An 18,613-nucleotide genomic window follows, 5' to 3' on the forward strand; every position below is an offset into this window, starting at 1 on the left:
ACTGGGGGTAGACAGAGTAAAACATTTGATGCATCCGACTGAGCCTAGGTACTATACTCTAGGGGAACTGGGAGATTGCTATTGCTATTGCTACTATCAGTCAAGACCACTTTTTACAATACAACCAGATAATGGCTTTTTTGAAACCACGCTTGTTGAATTTAGCTCTTATCCAGGGTTACACTTCCTTTGACAGTTTTATGACGTCCTCTAATACAGTTCATTCCCTGTCCTACTTGTATTGGAAGGTGAAGAGGAAAGGTGGAGAGGCCATAAGCACCTCCTTATTTAGCTACTGGGAGAATAAATTATCCATTACTGAGTTACATAAGCCAGTGTTGTAGGGATGGTTCAAGGTTCGGAAGGTGGTAGTTGGGGAACAGTGGAGAGAGACTCAGTTTAACCCCTTAAGGACCAAGGACGTACCGGTACGTCCTTGGTCCTGCTCTTCTGATATAACGTGGGGTTACACAGTAACCCCGCGTCATATCACGGCGGGCCCGGCGTCATAGTGAAGCCGGGACCCGCCTCTAACAGCGCGCAGCGCCGATCGCGGCACCGCGCGCTATTAACCCTTTAGCCGCGCGCTCAGAGCTGAGCCGCGCGGCTAAAAGTGAAAGTGAAAGTTCCCGGCTAGCTCAGTCGGGCTGTTCGGGATAGCCGCGGCTAATCGCGGCATCCCGAACAGCTGACAGGACAGCGGGAGGGCCCCTTCCTGCCTCCTCGCTGTCCGATCGCCGAATGACTGCTCAGTGCCTGAGATCCAGTCATGCGGCAGAATCGTTGATCACTGGTTTCTTATGAGAAACCAGTGATCAGCATAGGAGATCAGTGTGTGCAGTGTTATAGGTCCCTATGGGACCTATAACACTGCAAAAAAAAAGTGAAAAAAAAAAGTGAATAAAGATCATTTAACTCCTCCCCTATTAAAAGTTTGAATCACCCCCCTTTTCCAATTAAAAAAAAAACACAGTGTAAATAAAAATAAAAATAAACATATATGGTATCACCGCGTGCGGAAATGTCCGAATTATAAAAATATATCATTAATTAAACTGCTCAGTCAATGGCGTGCGCGCAAAAAAATTCCAAAGTCCAAAATAGTGCATTTTTGGTCACTTTTTATATTATTTAAAAATGAATAAAAAGCGATCAATAAGTCCTATCAATGATAAATGGTACCGTTAAAAACTTCAGATCACGGCGCAAAAAATGAGCCCTCATAATAATTAATTTTCCTGCATGTAGTTATGATTTTTTCCAGAAGTCCGACAAAATCAAACCTATATAAGTAGGGTATCATTTTAATCGTATGGACCTACAGAATAAATATCAGGTGTCATTTTTACCGAAAAATGTACTACGTAGAAACGGAAGCCCCCAAAAGTTGCAAAACAGCGTTTTTTTTTCAATTTTGTCGCACAATGATTTTTTTCCCCCGTTTCACCGTAGATTTTTGGGCAAAATGACTGACGTCATTATAAAGTAGAATTGGTGGCGCAAAAAATAAGCCATCATATGGATTTTTAGGTGCAAAATTGAAAGAGTTATGATTTTTTAAAGGCAAGGAGCAAAAAACGAAAATGCAAAAATGGACAACCCCCGGTCCTTAAGGGGTTAAAATAATGCACCACGCGGTTTATGGTTTTACGTCACCCAAGACACCAACTTATCCGGACCGCATTGATTGCTGTCCTAATTGTACTGCACCTAGGACGGACTTACTACATGGCCTTACGTGTTCACAGTCAAGATTATTTTGGTCCTCTCTATTCGCCTACCTGGAGCGTAAAATACACACGCATCTGCCTATTGATCCTCTGTTAATCCTATTTCATATCCCAAAGGATGACTTGTTCTTAACAGGGCTCCACCATATTTTTATTCTGGTAGGGAAACGATGTTTGCTGGCGCACTGGTGGGTGGCAGATATGCCCTCAGTACAGGAGGTTGTTTCACAAGTGAAAACTTACCTCTCCAGAGATAGATTAGAATGTAGCAGGACGGCTAATAAGTCGGCAAAAGGATTCTTTAGGAAGTGGACCTTGTTTATCATCCATTTTTTATCTTCTGAGGAAATTGCCCAGGTGGTGTTACCGTTCAAAAATACTGAATGGTATCTGAGGAAGGCAGTAGCGGGCACGCTAGGCAGGTTGAAATTGAACTGAGGGGTTCTTTGGGTTCCTGGTACATGTATTCCTAGCTTGTGGGGTGACCGAAAAGACCTTACTGTTGTGGGGTGACCGATGTAACCTTACTGTTTTGAACATCTTTATCGTAATGGAGACCTTGGGGGAGGGGGGATGGGAATTCTATGTTTCCGGAAGGCAATGCACCGAAATGTATAGTGCTGGGTTGTGCTTTGCAATGTGTTTTGCCCTGTCTTTCTGCTTGTACCACACTTGTTCTGCTATTCAGAAAAACAAAGGAAAGTGAGGTAAGGCACAGTGGAGGACTCATAGTCCAGAGTGGGTGCACAAGCTCCAAGGGTCCGACTTAAGATCCCAGATAATTGAAGAAAACACGGAAGAAGCGGCACTCCAGGGATTGTAATCCAAGAAAATGATTTATTCACCCATCAGTGAGATGCAACGTTTCGATCCACAATCCGGATGCTTGATAAAGATTCGGATTGTGGATCGAAACGTTGCATCTCACTGATGGGTGAATAAATCATTTTCTTGTTCTGCTATTCAAGTATACTGTTACTTTTATCATCGATCAGGAGATACTCCTCCTGTCTTGTTATGCTCTTAAATGAAAATTTCAATAAAGTTATATTTAAAAAAAAAATTTCCTTTGAATTACAATATTGAGTGCCAAGTTTATTTCATAAATATTACGAGGATTTGGATTCCTACTTGAGCACCTTGTTACTACTTAAACCGTGGCCGGACATGCTGGCCGCGGGCACATACCTTGCCCGTGTCCCTGTACTGTGTCAGGGACGGGCAGCACCGAGGCTTGCATGTCCGGCTGCGGGCGCACTCAGCCGGCCGGAGGATACTTACCCCGCTGCATTCCTGACTCCTCTGTTTCTCCTGACAGCAGACATGCGCGTTCCCGCTTCCTAAGGCATGTGTGCCGGCTCTCTGAAGTTTAAAGGGCCGGCGCACCGGTAATTGGCTATTGCTGGGCGCTAACCCTATAAAGTGTTCTCACTTTCTTGGACCCCTGACGGATCTTTGTGCTACCTTGCCATTGAGAAAGCATATCCTAATTGTGTCTTGTATACCGTGTGCCAGTTATGTCTGCTAGGTTCCTGTCCACTGTATCTTGCTGCCTGTCCTGACCTTCCTGCCTGTCCCTTACCAAGAGTCCTTCCTTACTAGTCTGTACCTTGCCTCACCTTAGCCGCTATTGTGGGCAAGTTGCGCCAGGGGTAGCGACCTGGAAGTTCGCCTGCCGCAACAAGTCCATCCCGCTTTGAGGCGGGCTCTGCTGAATACCAGCAGCTCCTTAGACTCCGCTTCCTGGTGCGGCTTTCACCATCGTCCTCAGTGGTAAAGTGGATCCACTATTCCAGCTGTTACAGTAAGATCCGGCCATGGATCCTGAAGAGGTGCCTCTGCCGAACGTTGCTGACCTCACCACCATTGTGGCTCAACAGTCTCAGCAGTTAGCGCAACAGGTGCAATAGTTGAATCAGCTATCTGCTATGATGCAGCAGCTCTTCTCCACCCAGCAGCCGCAACTGCAACAGCCGCAACCTTCTCCTCTGGCTCCTCCGGTGTCTGCAGCTTCCATGGTGTCTTTTGGTCCTAAGCTTTGTTTGTCCCTGCCTACTAAGTACGAAGGGGACCCTAAATTGTGCAGGGGTTTCGTGACGCAGTGCTCCATGCATGTGGAACTGATGGCCGACCAGTTTCCGACTGAGCGTTCCACGTGGCATTCGTGGTCAGTCTTCTTTCCAGGAAGGCCCTGGTCTGGCCTACTCTTCTCTGGGACAGAAGCGATCTGGTGGCAACTAATTTGCAAGCTTTCCTCTTGGAGTTCCACAGCATCGGGCCTCCTCAGCTGAAACCGCACTTCTGAATCTTTGCCAAGTGGATTCTTCAGTTGGCGAATACGCGGTCCAGTTCCACACCCTAGTCTCAGAGCTTGACTGGAATGATGCAGCCCTATGTTCCACTTTTAAAAAGGGCCTTTCCAGCAGGGTCAAGGATGCTTTGGCCGCACAAGACCCTCCGTCTTCCCTAAGTGAGCTCAGTGAGCTTAAGAGGAACTCCGCCAAGAATGCGAACCAGCTCGGTCGCGTTGTCTTCCCCGTTTGTTCCAGCGGCTGCCTCAACAGCAGGCATGGTCTTGTTGACGCGTAGAAAATTTGTGTCTTTATTGTGCCAGCCCGGAGCATTTCCGCAGGAATTGCCCATTGCGGTCTCAATGTCCGTGAAACGCACGCACCTAGGGTTCGTGGGAGAGGCGTCCCTAGGTGTGAAAACCCCTCTCCCCGACTGACCATGCCGGTTTTGCTTTGGGGTTCCGTTCTATGCCTTGGCCTTGGCCTGAACTTTATTATGCCTCTTTGGTCCACGAACTTCGTCTTCCAGTGACTCAGCCCGTGATGGGCATTTAGAGTAAAGTCAGGCCATTTGGTCTCTGTAATGCCACGGCCGTTTTCCAGGAATTCGTCAATGACATCTTCCAGGATCCCCTTTATACTTGTGTCGTGGATGACATCCTGATGTCATCCAAATGACTTGGAAATCCATCGCACCCATGTGCGCCAAGTCCTGCGATGCCTTAGGTCCAATCGACTCTACGGCAAACTTGAGAAATGCCTTTTTGAGAAGACGAGTTTGCCGTTTCTTGATTATATTGTCTTCAACCTAGGCCTCCAGATGGACCCAGAGAAGTTATCATCTCTTCTCAACTGGCCACGACCTACTGGCCTGTGGTCTATACAGTGCTTCATTGGATTCGCCAATTACTATCGTCAATTCATTGCACATTTCTCCTCCTTGGTTGCCACGATTGTGGCGCTTACCAAGAAGAATGGTAATCCCAAATACTAGCCTCCTGAAGCTGAAGAAGTATTCTCCCAGTTGAAATCGGCATTTGCCTCCGCACCTGTTCTGTCTAGACTCGAGCCTGAAAAACCACTCTTCCTTGAAGTAGATGCATCCTCAGTAGTTGCTGGTGCAGTTCTGACCCAGAAGTCCACCAGTGGCAATACGGTGTCTTGCGGGTTCTTTTCCAAGAAGTTCTCGCCAGCCGAAAGGAACTATACCATAGGAGATCAGGAACTTTTGGCCATTAAGCTCGCCCTAGAAGAATGGATTCACCTTCTGGAAGGATCTCCCCATCCAGTTAATATTTTCACGGACCATAAAAATCTCCTATATTTACAGTCCGCACAGGGACTAAACCCCCAGGCAGGCCAGACGGTCTCTTTTATTTTCCAGATTTAATTTCCTTATTCATTTTCGGCCAGCGGACAAGAACCTTAAAGCTGATGCTCCCTCTAAGGCTTCTGATGTGGTTGGGCTGGATCATTCCCCTCAGCATATTGTGCCCGCTGAATGATTGATTTTGGCCTACAGCAAGTACCCACGGGGAAGTCTTTTGTGCCTACCCGACTAAGAGTAAAGTTGTTGAACTGGGGTCATTCTTCTTTACTGGCCAGGCATCCTGGGATACGGAAGTCTATTCAGCTCATCTCCCGTCACTACTGGTGGCTGAACCTGGAGAACGATGTTACTGATTTTGTTCGTTCCTGTGCAATCTGTGCCCGAGACAAGGCTTCTCGTCTTAAGCCTATGGCCTTTTACAACCTTTGCTCACTCCCGAATCTCCTTGGACTCACATTGCCATGGACTTCATCACGGAATTCCCGCCCTCCTCTAACTACATTGTCATTTGGGTGATCACGGATCGGTTCTCCAAGATGTCCCATTTTGTACCACTTCCAGGACTTCCCTCTGCTCCTCAGCTGGCGGACCAATTCTTTCGTCATATTTTTCGCCTACACGGGTTACCGTCACACATAGTGTCTGACCGAGGGGTCCAGTTTGTCTTCAAATTTTGGAGGGCTCTCTGTTCCCGTCTCCAGGTCAAGCTGGACTTCTCCTCGGCATATCACCCGCAAACCAATGGCCAGTTAGAGAGGATGAATCAAATTCTAGTAGATTTCCTCCCCCACTTTGTTTCTGCTCGGCAGGATGATTGGGCCAACCCAGGGGCAGATTGACAACTCGGGGCCCCCCAGGCCAAAAAAAGGCAAGGGCCCCTGCTAGGCTCTGGAGCTTGTCAATCTTCTGCCACACCCCTATTCCACCCAAACACAAACTAAAATTTATATATGTAGGAAACACTTTAACGTAGGTAAATTTCCATGACCAATAATACTGGTATTCAAGGAGTAAATATATACCACCACACAATAACTGGATAATACCACCATACTGTACTGAATAAAACCACTATACATAGACCAGTATACTATAAAGGATCTGTATGCAATATAAGTGATTATATACAGGATCATATGGTGGTAGATAACAGCTGTACACAGGATGTGTATACCATATAAGTGATTACTGTTACATTTTGGGACTCACAATTACGTATTTTCTGATCAGCGGCGTACTCTTTCCTTTTATTCTCCGTCCGGATAAGACCGCCATGTGGGTCTCTTAAGATCTGCCGGACAAACATGACACAGACTCTGTGTAGAGGAGGGGAGGGCACTGGAAAAATGCAATCTTTCCATCTATAGGCCAACAAACTGTAATAATGCCCTCCTTGGTGTCCTGCAGAGTAAAAGGGCAGGTAGGTAGTTGGCCAGGTGAATAGGTAACTAGATAGGTAGATCAGGAAGCCAGATAAGTAGGTAGGTGACAAGCCAGGTAGGTAGAGGGCTAGCTAGGTAGTTAGACAGCCATGTATGAAGGCCAGGTATGTACATAGTTAGGTAGCTGGGTATGTAGGTAAGTAGTTAGGCATCCAGGTTTATAGTTATATAGCTCCCCATTCCCCGTAGGTATAGGCAACAGAGTTAACTCCCCCTTCCCTGTAGGTATAGGCAGCAGAGTTAAACACCCCTTCCCTGCAGGTATAGACAACAGAGTTAACTCCCTCTTCCCTGTAAGTATAGGCAGCAGAGTTAACCCCCCTTCCCTGTAGGTATAGACAGCAGAGTTAACCCCTCCCCTTCCCTCTAGGTATAGGCAGCAGAGTTAACCCCCCTTCCCCAAAGGTATAGGCAGCAGAGTTAGCCCCCCACCCTCCCCCACAGGTATAAGCAGCAGACTTAACCCCCCTTCCCCATAGGTATAGGCAGCAGAGTAAACCCTCCCTTCCCAATAGGTATAGGAACAAAGTTAACCCCCTTTCTCCTTACGTATAGGCAGAGTTACCCACCCACCCTCTTCCCCATAGGTATAGGCAGGGTTACTCACCCACCCTCTTCCCCATAGGTATAGGCATAGTTACTCCCCCCTTTCCCCATAGGTATAGGCAGAGTTACCCCCCCCCTCTTCCCCATAAGTATAGGCAGAGTTACCCCCACTCTTCCCCATAAGTATAGGCAAAATTACCCACCCCCCCTCTTCCCCATAGGTATAGGCAGAGTTACCCACCCTCTTCCCCATAGGTATAGGCAGAGTTACCCACCCTCTTCCCCATAGGTATAGGCAGGGTTACCCCCCCCTCTTCCCCATAGGTATAGGCATAGTTACCCCCTTTCCCCATAGGTATAGGCAGAGCTACCGCCCCCCCCTCTTCCCCGTAAGTATAGGCAGAGTTACCCACCCCCCCTCTTCCCCATAGGTATAGGCAGAGTTACCCACCAATCCTCTTCCCCATAGGTATAGACAGTTTTACCCCCCCCCCCTCTTCCCCATAGGTATAGGCATAGTTACCCCCCCTTTCCCCATAGGTATAGGCAGAGTTAACCCCCTCTTCCCCATAAGTATAGGCAGAGTTACCCACCCCCCTCTTCCCCATAGGTATAGGCATAATTACCCCCCCCCCTTTCCCCATAGGTATAGGCAGAGTTACCCCCCCTTCCCTCCCCTTTCCCCATAGGTATAGGCAGAGTTACACCCCCCTTCCCCATAGGTACAGGCATAGTTACCCACCCACCCTTTCCCCATAGGTATAGGCAGAGTTACCCCCCCCCCCCCCTCCCCATAGGTATAGGCATAGTTACTCCACTCAGGGAAACAATTACAGACCATATACAAATCACATAAACAGCCCCTACAATTTCCGTCTAAATTATTACAAACACCAATCATATCAAAACAGGTATCAACAAAAATATCAAACAACATACAGAGAAACCCAACCAATCAAAGTTCCACTAAAGACTCACACAGTATCAGCAGAAGTGCATCAAGCCCCTCCCACACAACAAACACTGGGGACCCCAAACAAAAAAAGAGGTTACGTAGAAGATATAGAGCTAGATCATGCCATTCTACCTCCACAAAAAATAGTCAAACCCCATCAGGGAATACACCCATTATAAATCTAAGTAACCATACATTAACTGTGGCACAAGAAACTCTTTTGAACAAGGGATTGAAATATGCCCCATCCCATACATTAGATAAGTTCCAGACCTATATTGGTTTGGAAAAATACATTCGTAATATTTGTTTAAAAAAACATTTTCTAAAAACTCCGCTACAACGATCAACAATTGAGACAGAATACATACAAACTGAGTGTAGACCTAAATCATGGTTCTATCCCAAACACCTTATGGGCCCCGATGTTACCACTTTAAAAAAATTAGTAGAAAATGATTTGAGAAAAATACAAAAGACTAAATACCCGAAGGATAACATTTCTCAGAAAGAAAGATAAGCTTTGAAAGAATTACAATCATTGAATACAATTACAATCTAGGTTTAAACACACAAGATTATAATTTACACTTCACATCCACAATTAGTAGGGAATCCATTAATTTTTTGGACATTGTTATTAGTGCTGATCGGGATGGTCTCACTTGCAAAACCTACTATAAACCAACGGCTAAAAATAGTTATATAGGGTTTTCGAGTTGCCACCTACCTAGGTGCCTAATGAATGTCCCAAAGGGGCAATATCGAAGGTTAAAAAGAAACTGTACTTCAGATGACCAATTTTTGGTCGAGGCCAGCCTTCTTACAAATCAATTTAAGGAGAAACACTATCCTGATCAGCTCCTGGAACAATCTCTTGAAAATATTAAATTATTAGATAGAACCACCTTTTTTGAAAACACTAAGGAAAAAAAAGAAGCCGACTTTGGAGGAAAATTAGTAATTCCCTTTAATAATTCATATAAAAAAGTAGAAAAAATAATACAAAAACACTGGCATTTGCTACAACAAGACCGTGAGGTGGGGGCACTCCTACCATCATGTCCCCCGATAGTATATACTCGGGCCCCAAATTTGGGCCTTACTGTTGCACCATCTATAAAAGCTCCCCCAAGGAAACAAAATACCACCTGGTTAAATACAAAGGGATTTGTGAGGTGTGGGACATGTGCCAATTGTATGAAAATCAAGGGTCTAGAGATCTGTTCTAAAACTAACACGTTCAAATGGAAAATAGAAGAGCTAATTACCTGTAATTCAAAAGGTGTGCTATATATAATCGAATGTGGCTGTAAAAAACAGTATGTGGGCCGTACCAAAAGGGCCCTTAAGATGAGGATAGCTGAACACCTCAATAACATCAAAAATAAAAACTTAAAACATCCGTTATCAGCTCACTTTTCTACCATCCATAACAGCGATATGTCTTCTCTCTCCTTCACTGGTTCCCAATTAGTCAAACAAGATTGGCGTGGTGGCAGTTATCTGCTCAAAATGTCCAAAGGCAAGATCTTTGAATTTGCAACTTTAGAACCAGGGGGACTCAACTCCAGTTTTGAATTATTTGGATTTCTGTAGGGGATGTACTTGGCCCATGGGATCACCCCTGTAGTGATTTAGGGGGGTGCCCCATGGACTGACTCCATCCTCTACATTGACATCCTATTTATACATCTTTATATTTATTTTATTTTATATTTATTTATATTCATTTTTATTTTTAATTTTATTTTTTATTCTTATTTTTATTTTAAATGTTATTATCATTATTATTCACATTTACTTTTCTTTATATTTATTTTTATTTTTTATTTTTTCATTTTTATTTTATCTTTCATTATAAATATTTTTTACATTTTTTTATATATATTTTTTACATATCTCTATTTTCATCTTTATCACATTATTATTTTAATTTTTATTTTCATTTTTATTTTCATAATTCTTTATTTAAATTTTTATTTTATTTTTATTCTTCATTTTTATTTTTATTTTTTATTTTTCATTCTTACTTTTATTTCCATTAATAGTGTTCGCTTTTTCACTGCAACTGTGTGAAAGATATTTAATTATATATGTTGTATAATACCATAAGTAGCTCAGTCAGCTTCACCTATATACGCAATCTAAAACACTTATTTTCCGTCTTTGACGGTATTCACATACACATTCATTTATTTTTGCTCTCTAAGTAATTCTTTTGATTATCTATTTCATGTTTTTGATATCACTTAGAATACTGTTGATTCATGGGATTCGTGTTCCTATAAATAGACAAACATTGCTAGTAACCATCATGACTACTGAGGAAAGGGTCGTATTTGAGAACCCTGAAACGCGTCTAGTCCTGTACATTAGTCTTGCTCACTGGCATTTATGCTCTTCATGAACTCTACCTATTGCTCACGGAGCAAGTTTATCACATTGTGGATCTCCTACGCATTAGTTGATCCAGACTAGTGTCCGGTCCTGATATTACCTGGCCAGCTCCGGCTCAGCTGACGTCACACGCCATCCACACAAGGCAAGTTCCATCTACCCAGCGTGTGGTCTCCGGCTTCTTCCAAGTCCAGCGGTGAGGAGATTGATATCATCAGCGCCTGCCAGCGCTTGATCTCCTGACAAGCATACCATCGGCGCTTGCCAGCGCACGGTCTCCCGGCGACTCTACCATCGGCGCCTGCCAGCGCCACCAGCCTGGGACGACCATCACCGCGTAACACCTGGACCCTGAGAGTTAAAGCCACAGCACCATCTAAGACCGCTGACTGTGATATCTAGGCACAGGAACAACTATATTGCCTCAGCGGGAGCTGTCAGAGTCACACCATCCAGGACCGGTAACAAAGTATCCAATTTGATATACAAAAGGACATTTCATAAAAAATTGTCATACAAAAGGACATTTATACTGCATCTTTATAATACCGTAAAGACATCATATTAATTTGTCCATATAGAGCTATCTCATATGCCAGTGTCACTTTTTAATATTTGCATATTTTTACATTTTAAGATTGTTTAATCTTGTACATTCACTATATGTGTTTTTTCTCACAAGGGCCCTGTGAGGAGTAATGCACTATACATTTTAAATAAATAATTATTGAATTATTATTGGAGTACGACCCAGTTATCCATTGTTTATTTAATCAATCACACTACCTTGGAAGGTCCGGGCAATATTTTTCTATACATATTTCGCATTATTTTGCAACTGTGGTATAGTTGCATGCCCTGTTGACCTCAGGTAGGGTTTCCACATTAATTGTGAGCTGCACTTGCATCTTTTTTCCTTTAGTTACTCCACCCCCTTTCCCTATAGGTATAGGCAGAGTTAACCCCCCCTTCTTCCCCATAAATATAGGCAGAGTTACTCCCCCCCTTCCCCAAAGGAATAGGCAGAGTAAAAAAAAAAGAATTATGCTCACCTAATGTCCCACGCAGCGATCTCCTCAGCAGCAGCGTCTTCTCCCCTCCACAGTACAGGCGCCAATGAGTGACGTCATTGGCGCCTATACTGCATGCTGCGTGGGGGCGGAGGTCACATCTCCTCTGTGTAAGCTGCAGATGCGGCTCAGATGGAGGGGACGCCTTATCCTGTATGTGTGTGTGTATCGCACATACCGGAGAAGGCAGAGCTGTCTGCTGGGGATCTGGGACGAGTAGTAGCGGCGGCAGGCCCTTAACCCGCCTGGGCCCTCGGACGACGTCCGATCGGACCGGCCAGTCAGTCCGCCCCTGGGCCAACCTGTTACCTTGGGCGGAGATTTCCTATAATCATCAGGACTCTGAGGCCACAAGAACATCTCTGTTCTTCATTGTCTATGGTCGCCATCCTCGCCCTCCCCTTCCTCTGCCTGCCTCTTTTGGAGTACCTGTTGTGGATGGCCAGGTTCGGGACTTAACTGCTTTTTGGCAGGAAACCCGGCACTCTTTAGTTCACGCCTCTATCCGCATAAAGACTCAGGCCGACAAGAAGAGAAGACCACCCCCAATTTTCTCTCCAGGGGACAAGGTTTGGCTGTCTGCCAAATTTGTACATTTGAAGATCCCCAGTTACAAACTTGGTCCTCAGTTTTTAGGCCCTTTCAAGATCTTGCATCGTATTAACCTGGTGCCTTATAAACTCTGCCTTCCTCCATACCTTCGTATCCCTAACTCCGTTCATGTCTCCCTCCTTAAGCCGCTAGTACTCAACCGTGTCTCCACTACTCCTGTGACTGATGCTGTGGACATATTTGTGATTCTGGCCACCAAGACCGTCATGAAGAAACGATTCTTCCTGGTAGACTGGAAGGGGTTCGGACCTGAGGAAAGGTCCTGGGAACCAGGAGAGAACATTCTGGACCGGAATCTGGTGCTTAAATTTCTGCTGCCGAAAAAGAGGGGGAGACCTAGGGGGTGGGGGGGGGGGGTACTGTTACAACTCGCATCGCGGCCAGACATGCTGGCTGCCGGCACATCCCTTGCCCATCTCCCTGTACTGTTTTGGGGACGGACAGCGCCATGGCTTGAATGTCCGGCTGCGGGCGCACTCAACCGGCCAGAGGATACTTTATCCTGACAGCCGGCGTGCACGTTCCCGCTTCCTGGGACGCGCGCGTGCCGGCTCTCTGAAATTTAAAGGGCCAGCGTGCCGGTAATTGGCTATTGCCGGGCGCTGACCCTATAAAGTGTTCTCACCTCCTTGGACCCCTGCTGGATCTTTGTGCTACCTTGCCATTGAGAAAGCGTATCCCAATTGTGTTTTGCTATACCGTGTACCAGTTCTGTCTGCTATGTTCCTGTTCACTGTATCTTGCTGCCAGTCCTGACCTTCCTGCCTGTCCCTTACCAAGAGTCCTTCCTTACTAGTCTGCACCTTGCCTCACCTTAGCTGCCAATGTGGGCAAGTTGCGCCAGGGGTAGCAACCTGGGAGTTCGCCTGCTGCAGCAAGTGAAAACCAGCGGCTCCTTAGAATCCACTCCCTGGTGCGGCTTTCACCATCGTCCTCAGTGGTACACTAGAGTCCACTATTCCAGCCGTTACACACCTTAGAGGAGGGAGTGCCACATCTACTATCTATTTAGTCTTTTCTTCCCTATCATCCTTTTCTCAGTCCCCAATTGCTCTTCTTTCTCTGGCCCGTCTGCTGTCCCTTCAAATTTGATCATAATTGTAATAGATGTTGGTCATGCTCCGTGATGTTTTGCTCTATAAATTTGTTGGTCTAAATGAGTCTTACAGGGTGACACAAACCTTTTTCCATCTACACCATATGTTGGAGAGAGCACACACTCCAGCCACCACACCAAATGAAAGTGAACTTTAATTCTGCGTGGGGAGGTAACTTTTCTGGTCAGTTTCTTGCTGCACCAAATTTATAAACATTGTGCACTATTTTATAAATCTGACGCAGCTCAGCACTTTTTGTGCAACAAAGATTGCCTACAAAACAGTTCACGGCACACCTACAATGATAAATTCCCCCATGTTTTTTAACTGCATTGAAAATCCAGAGACTCACCAGCAAACATGACCCCTTTATCAAGAAATGGCCCTCCTACGACAAAGAAGATCTCGTCTGCGTGATCGGCCTTTACGTAGTCAGGTTTAAGATCCTTGAAGAGTGAGGGTCTGTGCTGGAATTCATAGAAATAGACAGGAACTCCTGAATCTGCAAATAAATAAGTCAGTAACACCGGATCTACAGCACAAGGTTCTATCTTTGAACTAGGAGGTGTCCCTTCTGTCAACTGCTGATGCATTGTATGTAAGAGCATGCTCTAAAATGTATCAAGGCTTTAGTGTATTTCTTACCTCGATGATAACCAGCGGTGCGAAGGGCTGGAATGACAAACATCATATCCCCACATAAGTCCAGGAAGTTTTCTCTGATTTTGAGAGGGTCAGTGATGTTACCAAAGTACTCATCCATAATAAGGGAGAGAACCTCAGGCCGCACAACCTATAAAATGTAAACTTATGTTTTGTGGAAAAATAACATAGATATGTGTGTTACAGCCAAGCAGCTAGCAGATACACTCACCAAAAGATGAGTTTTCCCTAAAATATGCTCAATGTGATCTCTCCGGATCCCTTCCGTGAGTCCAGTAATATTAAAGGCCTGGGCACAAATTACAAAAACAACAATGAGCAGAATGAGGATTCCTCCAATAGCGCCACTTTTGCTGTCTGGACCAAGGTTCTGCTGCTACAGTCTGGCACATAATGTAAGATCATTAGAAAAATCAGTGTCTTACCCTGGGAATCATATATCCAAATTCATGATTGTTAACACCAACGAGAAATGGAACATGTGCCACTGCCTTCTCAGTCAGCAGCTCTACTGTTGGTTTGGGAATAAATTTCCCATCAACACGTCCAGGAAATAATATGTGACCCTGTAAGGGAAGGAATGAATTCTGTTACCATCAAAACCATAATCTTGGATCCGTGCCCATAAATAAATCAGATTTTGGTTAATTGTGGTGTACAGTAGAATACACACCAGGGATCCAGATATGTCAGAGATCTCATTTTCTGTCTTGTCCCTCAGACAGTCCAGGAGCAAAGCAGAGTCACAGGCAGATACATTACTGACAATCTGTTTCAGAAACATTATGTTATAATTGTTTAATTAGCTAGATATACATATAATATGAGAAGAAATGTAATAGAACAGCTGTGATATTACTGAGAATGTAGCCTATCTACTCGCAGTGAAGTCACTAAGAATACATGCACTACACAGCAGCACTGAGAGAGAGGCACCACTGAGAATGCAGCGTATATCCATTCATTAGATAGTAGCAGTACTGTTATTGAGAATAGAGCCTATACATTTACAAGAACAGCAGTGACATCGCAAAGAATACAGCCTATATATGCATCTTTGAGCAGCGGTGGCAACACTGAGAATACAGCCTGTCCATTGAATAGAGAGCAGCGATGAGATCACTAAGAATGTAGCCTATCCTTATACTAAGGGCAGGTTCACATTACAGAATCCCTGGCCAGAAAAATTCCATCTGGAGATTCCAAATCTGTCTGCGCTAGGACTTTGCAGTCATTGCCATCCCCATGAAGCCTCTCATTTCAGGAGAAAGTGGTAGTGACATCTATGAGAATGCAACCTATCCATTTTTGGTGGCCCAGTATGGGAGTTGTTACCCCGTACCCTTGCTGCCCTGTCAGGCAGCCTCCCTGCAGTGTTAGTTCCTGAGTCTTTGCTAAGGTGCAGTCGAGCCTAAGAGTGTGTCTGAAGTCATAGGAGGCCTCAAGTCAAGTCTGCAGCCACAAGCTACAAGTCTACAAGTAAGCTAAAGTCACAGCATAGTCTGTCTCCAGTCAAGTCAAGTCAAGTCACTGTCTTCTATTGTCAAGTCAACGTGGCCTGCACTAAATTGTCCAAAACCACTGCAAGTCCCAGCAAGCCCTTAAGGTCTCTGAAGTCACTGGTCACCTCCATGGGCCTGGCTACACTGTATAGACTGTACCATCTGTCACTCAGTAAAGTTATTGTTGTCCGTAACTTGGTTTCGGAGTCATTATTGCCCCCGTGCCTAGCCCAGGATCCAGCGGTATACCTTCGGGTGGTATTGAGGATAAACCACACCCTGGCATCACGAATACAAGGGGTTAATGCCATCTGCCCCTATTGCAGTGATGGCGAACCTATGGCTTGTGTGCCACAGGTGGCACGCCGAGCCCCCTCTGTGGGAACGCGGCCATAGTTCACCATCAGCCCATTCGGGACATCACCGTGTCCTGAAAGATCTTTTCGGGACACAAGGATGCCCCGGTTACCTTTCTGCGGCTCTGTTAACTTTAAAAATGCAGGGGCCTGTAGGCCATAGCAGTAGATTTTGGCCCCCGGACTGGAGGAGCAGTGGTCGGAACACTGAAGTGGGGCAGTACACAGGCATACAGCCTCCCGCCATACACTGTATATGGCTGAAGGCTGTATGTCTGTGGGGGAGCTATACTGCACCTAATGTGGGGGGAACTATACTGCACCTAATGTGGGGGAACTATCCTGCGCCTAATGTGGGGGAACTACAACCTAATGTGGGGGGACTTATACTGCCAGCCTAATGTGGGGGAACTGTGCTGTCAATCTAATGTGGGGGAACTACAACCTAATGTGGGGGAACTATAAACTATCAATAAAATAAATAAACAAGTTTGGATCATTGAACTCTGTTGTTGTGTTCTTTTTTTAAAACAAAATATGTTAATTAGTTATGGCAACTGTATGAGTAGTTTTTTCTAAACTTAAACCTCAGTATTCTGATTTAATTGCTGTGCTGGCACTTTGAGGGAAAAAAAAGTTGGCGTGCATTACGGTTTGGGCACTTGGGCACAAAAAGGTTCGCCATCACTGCCCTAGGGTAATTCCATCTGCTCTGCATCTCACACCCCATACCACACATTAAATAGATAGTGGCAATGTAATCACTGATAATAAAGTCTATCTATTTACTAGACATCAATCAGCGGTGGCATCACTAAGAATGAAGCCTATGTAGAACTTCGTTCAGATTCTCTGTTGTACATAGATAGAGTACTTCCCTTCTGAATAAAGGTGAGATCTTGGGCTTTTTCTGCCATTAGATGTGGTATTAGGGCAACTCCACTTTCAGCAATGGCTCGGTGGAACAAACCTCTTGACATTGGGGACATCAGCTGTGATCAGAGAAAGTAAAACACAAAGTTTTGTCAGTAATGACACAAGTAAAGAGCCAGCTGAACCATGATGTTACTCTTAGACAGGGTAATAAGGATCATTATCATTAGAACAAGGAAATAATTTTACCATTATATCATGAAACCAATACATTCTAGGAAGTGAAGGATCTGCCTGGAATAAGCACATCTATATTATATAGGACCTGGTGGAGCTTACAAGGACAGAGACGCTGACTCCTCCGGCTGATTCACCAAATATTGTCACTAAATTAGGGTCACCACCAAAATTCTCTATGTTCTCCTTAATCCACTTCAGAGCGACGACCTGATCCATAAATCCATAGTTTCCTGGTGCTTGTTCTTCTCCAGTGCTAAAAGAGAGATGACAAGAGGTTTCTGTGTCTTCAGATGCTTCATTGACAATGTAATAATGAAAATTATTTCTCATAATCACTACATTAGAGGAAAACTTTATCTCAGTCTCTAAATAGCACCATCAGCTACAATGACTTATGTTGTTTGACAATCTATCGCCTCTTTAGACTGGCTGGTAGAAGTTTGCATCATCTATTAGTTGGCTTACTTTTAAGCCAAAAATGTGTGCCAAAAGTGGCATTTTTATGATGTGTTTTATCCATGTTCAATCCAGCGGTGCCACACTCACTTTTTAGTGAGCCACTACCCTTTTAGCATGGTGTTGAAGTGTCTACACAGAGTGGAAAATGCGCAAAAAGTTACCAAAAAATGCGTGCATTTTTGCCCTTTAATACTTGTGCCTGTTTTTTTTCTTTAAAGGGGTGTGGCCTAACCCTGTGTCTAATTTGCTATAAAACACGGCAGCGAGCTTGCGTATATCATAGCTGAAATCTTCACCACTAAACTGTCAATTCACTAAGAATCTACCTTTTAAAGGGTTGAAATCATTTTAAAAAACTTTTCACGTGTTGCCCAAACATGTCAAAAGTTTTGAATGTACCAGGTTTCACTCACTCCTTTTCGCTATATTATTCTATAGTTTAGCCTGGATAACAACCCTTTAGTCAGGTTTATAAATGCAGTGGCCACCGATGCAAATCACATAAGTGTAAGCCTGTTAAGGCTGAGTTTGTGGGAGGGGCAGAAGAGTATATAACGCCCCCCTGCATACAGGTTAGAGCGTGCTCGTTCGCTACTGCTTCACACTGCTCACATGCTCATAAGCATTTTTACGATGAATATGCTCGTAGCAGTTGTACGTGCGCTTAAAGCATTGATACTGATTGCACGCTCACAGAATTACATGGCATGTACGCTCACAGCATTTATGGCACGCATGTTCATAGGGTTCATACTGTATGCATGCTCATTAGCATTTACGCACGCACGCTCATAGTATGTACACTGCACACAAGCTCAGTATCTCAATGCACGCCCGCTCATAGTATCATGATGCACGCACGCTCACAGTATCTTTAGTGCACATAGGCGTATAGCATTACATTGCACGCATGCTCATAACATTCATACTGCCCCTACGCTATAGCTTTTACATTGTAAGTAAGCCCTTAGCGTGTATGCTGCACGTACACTCACGGCATTCATACTGCCCGTATGTCCATAGCAGTAACTCTACACGTATTCTCAA

The 18,613-nt window shown here is 44.7% G+C and overlaps 1 pseudogene; it reads right to left on the bottom strand.

The window, feature by feature from the left end:
• LOC130277468 (carboxylesterase 5A-like) overlaps positions 1-18,613 on the bottom strand; it is a 70,657-nt pseudogene that overhangs the window by 22,409 nt on the left and 29,635 nt on the right.

This window comes from Hyla sarda, chromosome 6 (assembly GCF_029499605.1).
Source record: "Hyla sarda isolate aHylSar1 chromosome 6, aHylSar1.hap1, whole genome shotgun sequence".
Classification (NCBI taxonomy): domain Eukaryota; kingdom Metazoa; phylum Chordata; class Amphibia; order Anura; family Hylidae; genus Hyla; species Hyla sarda.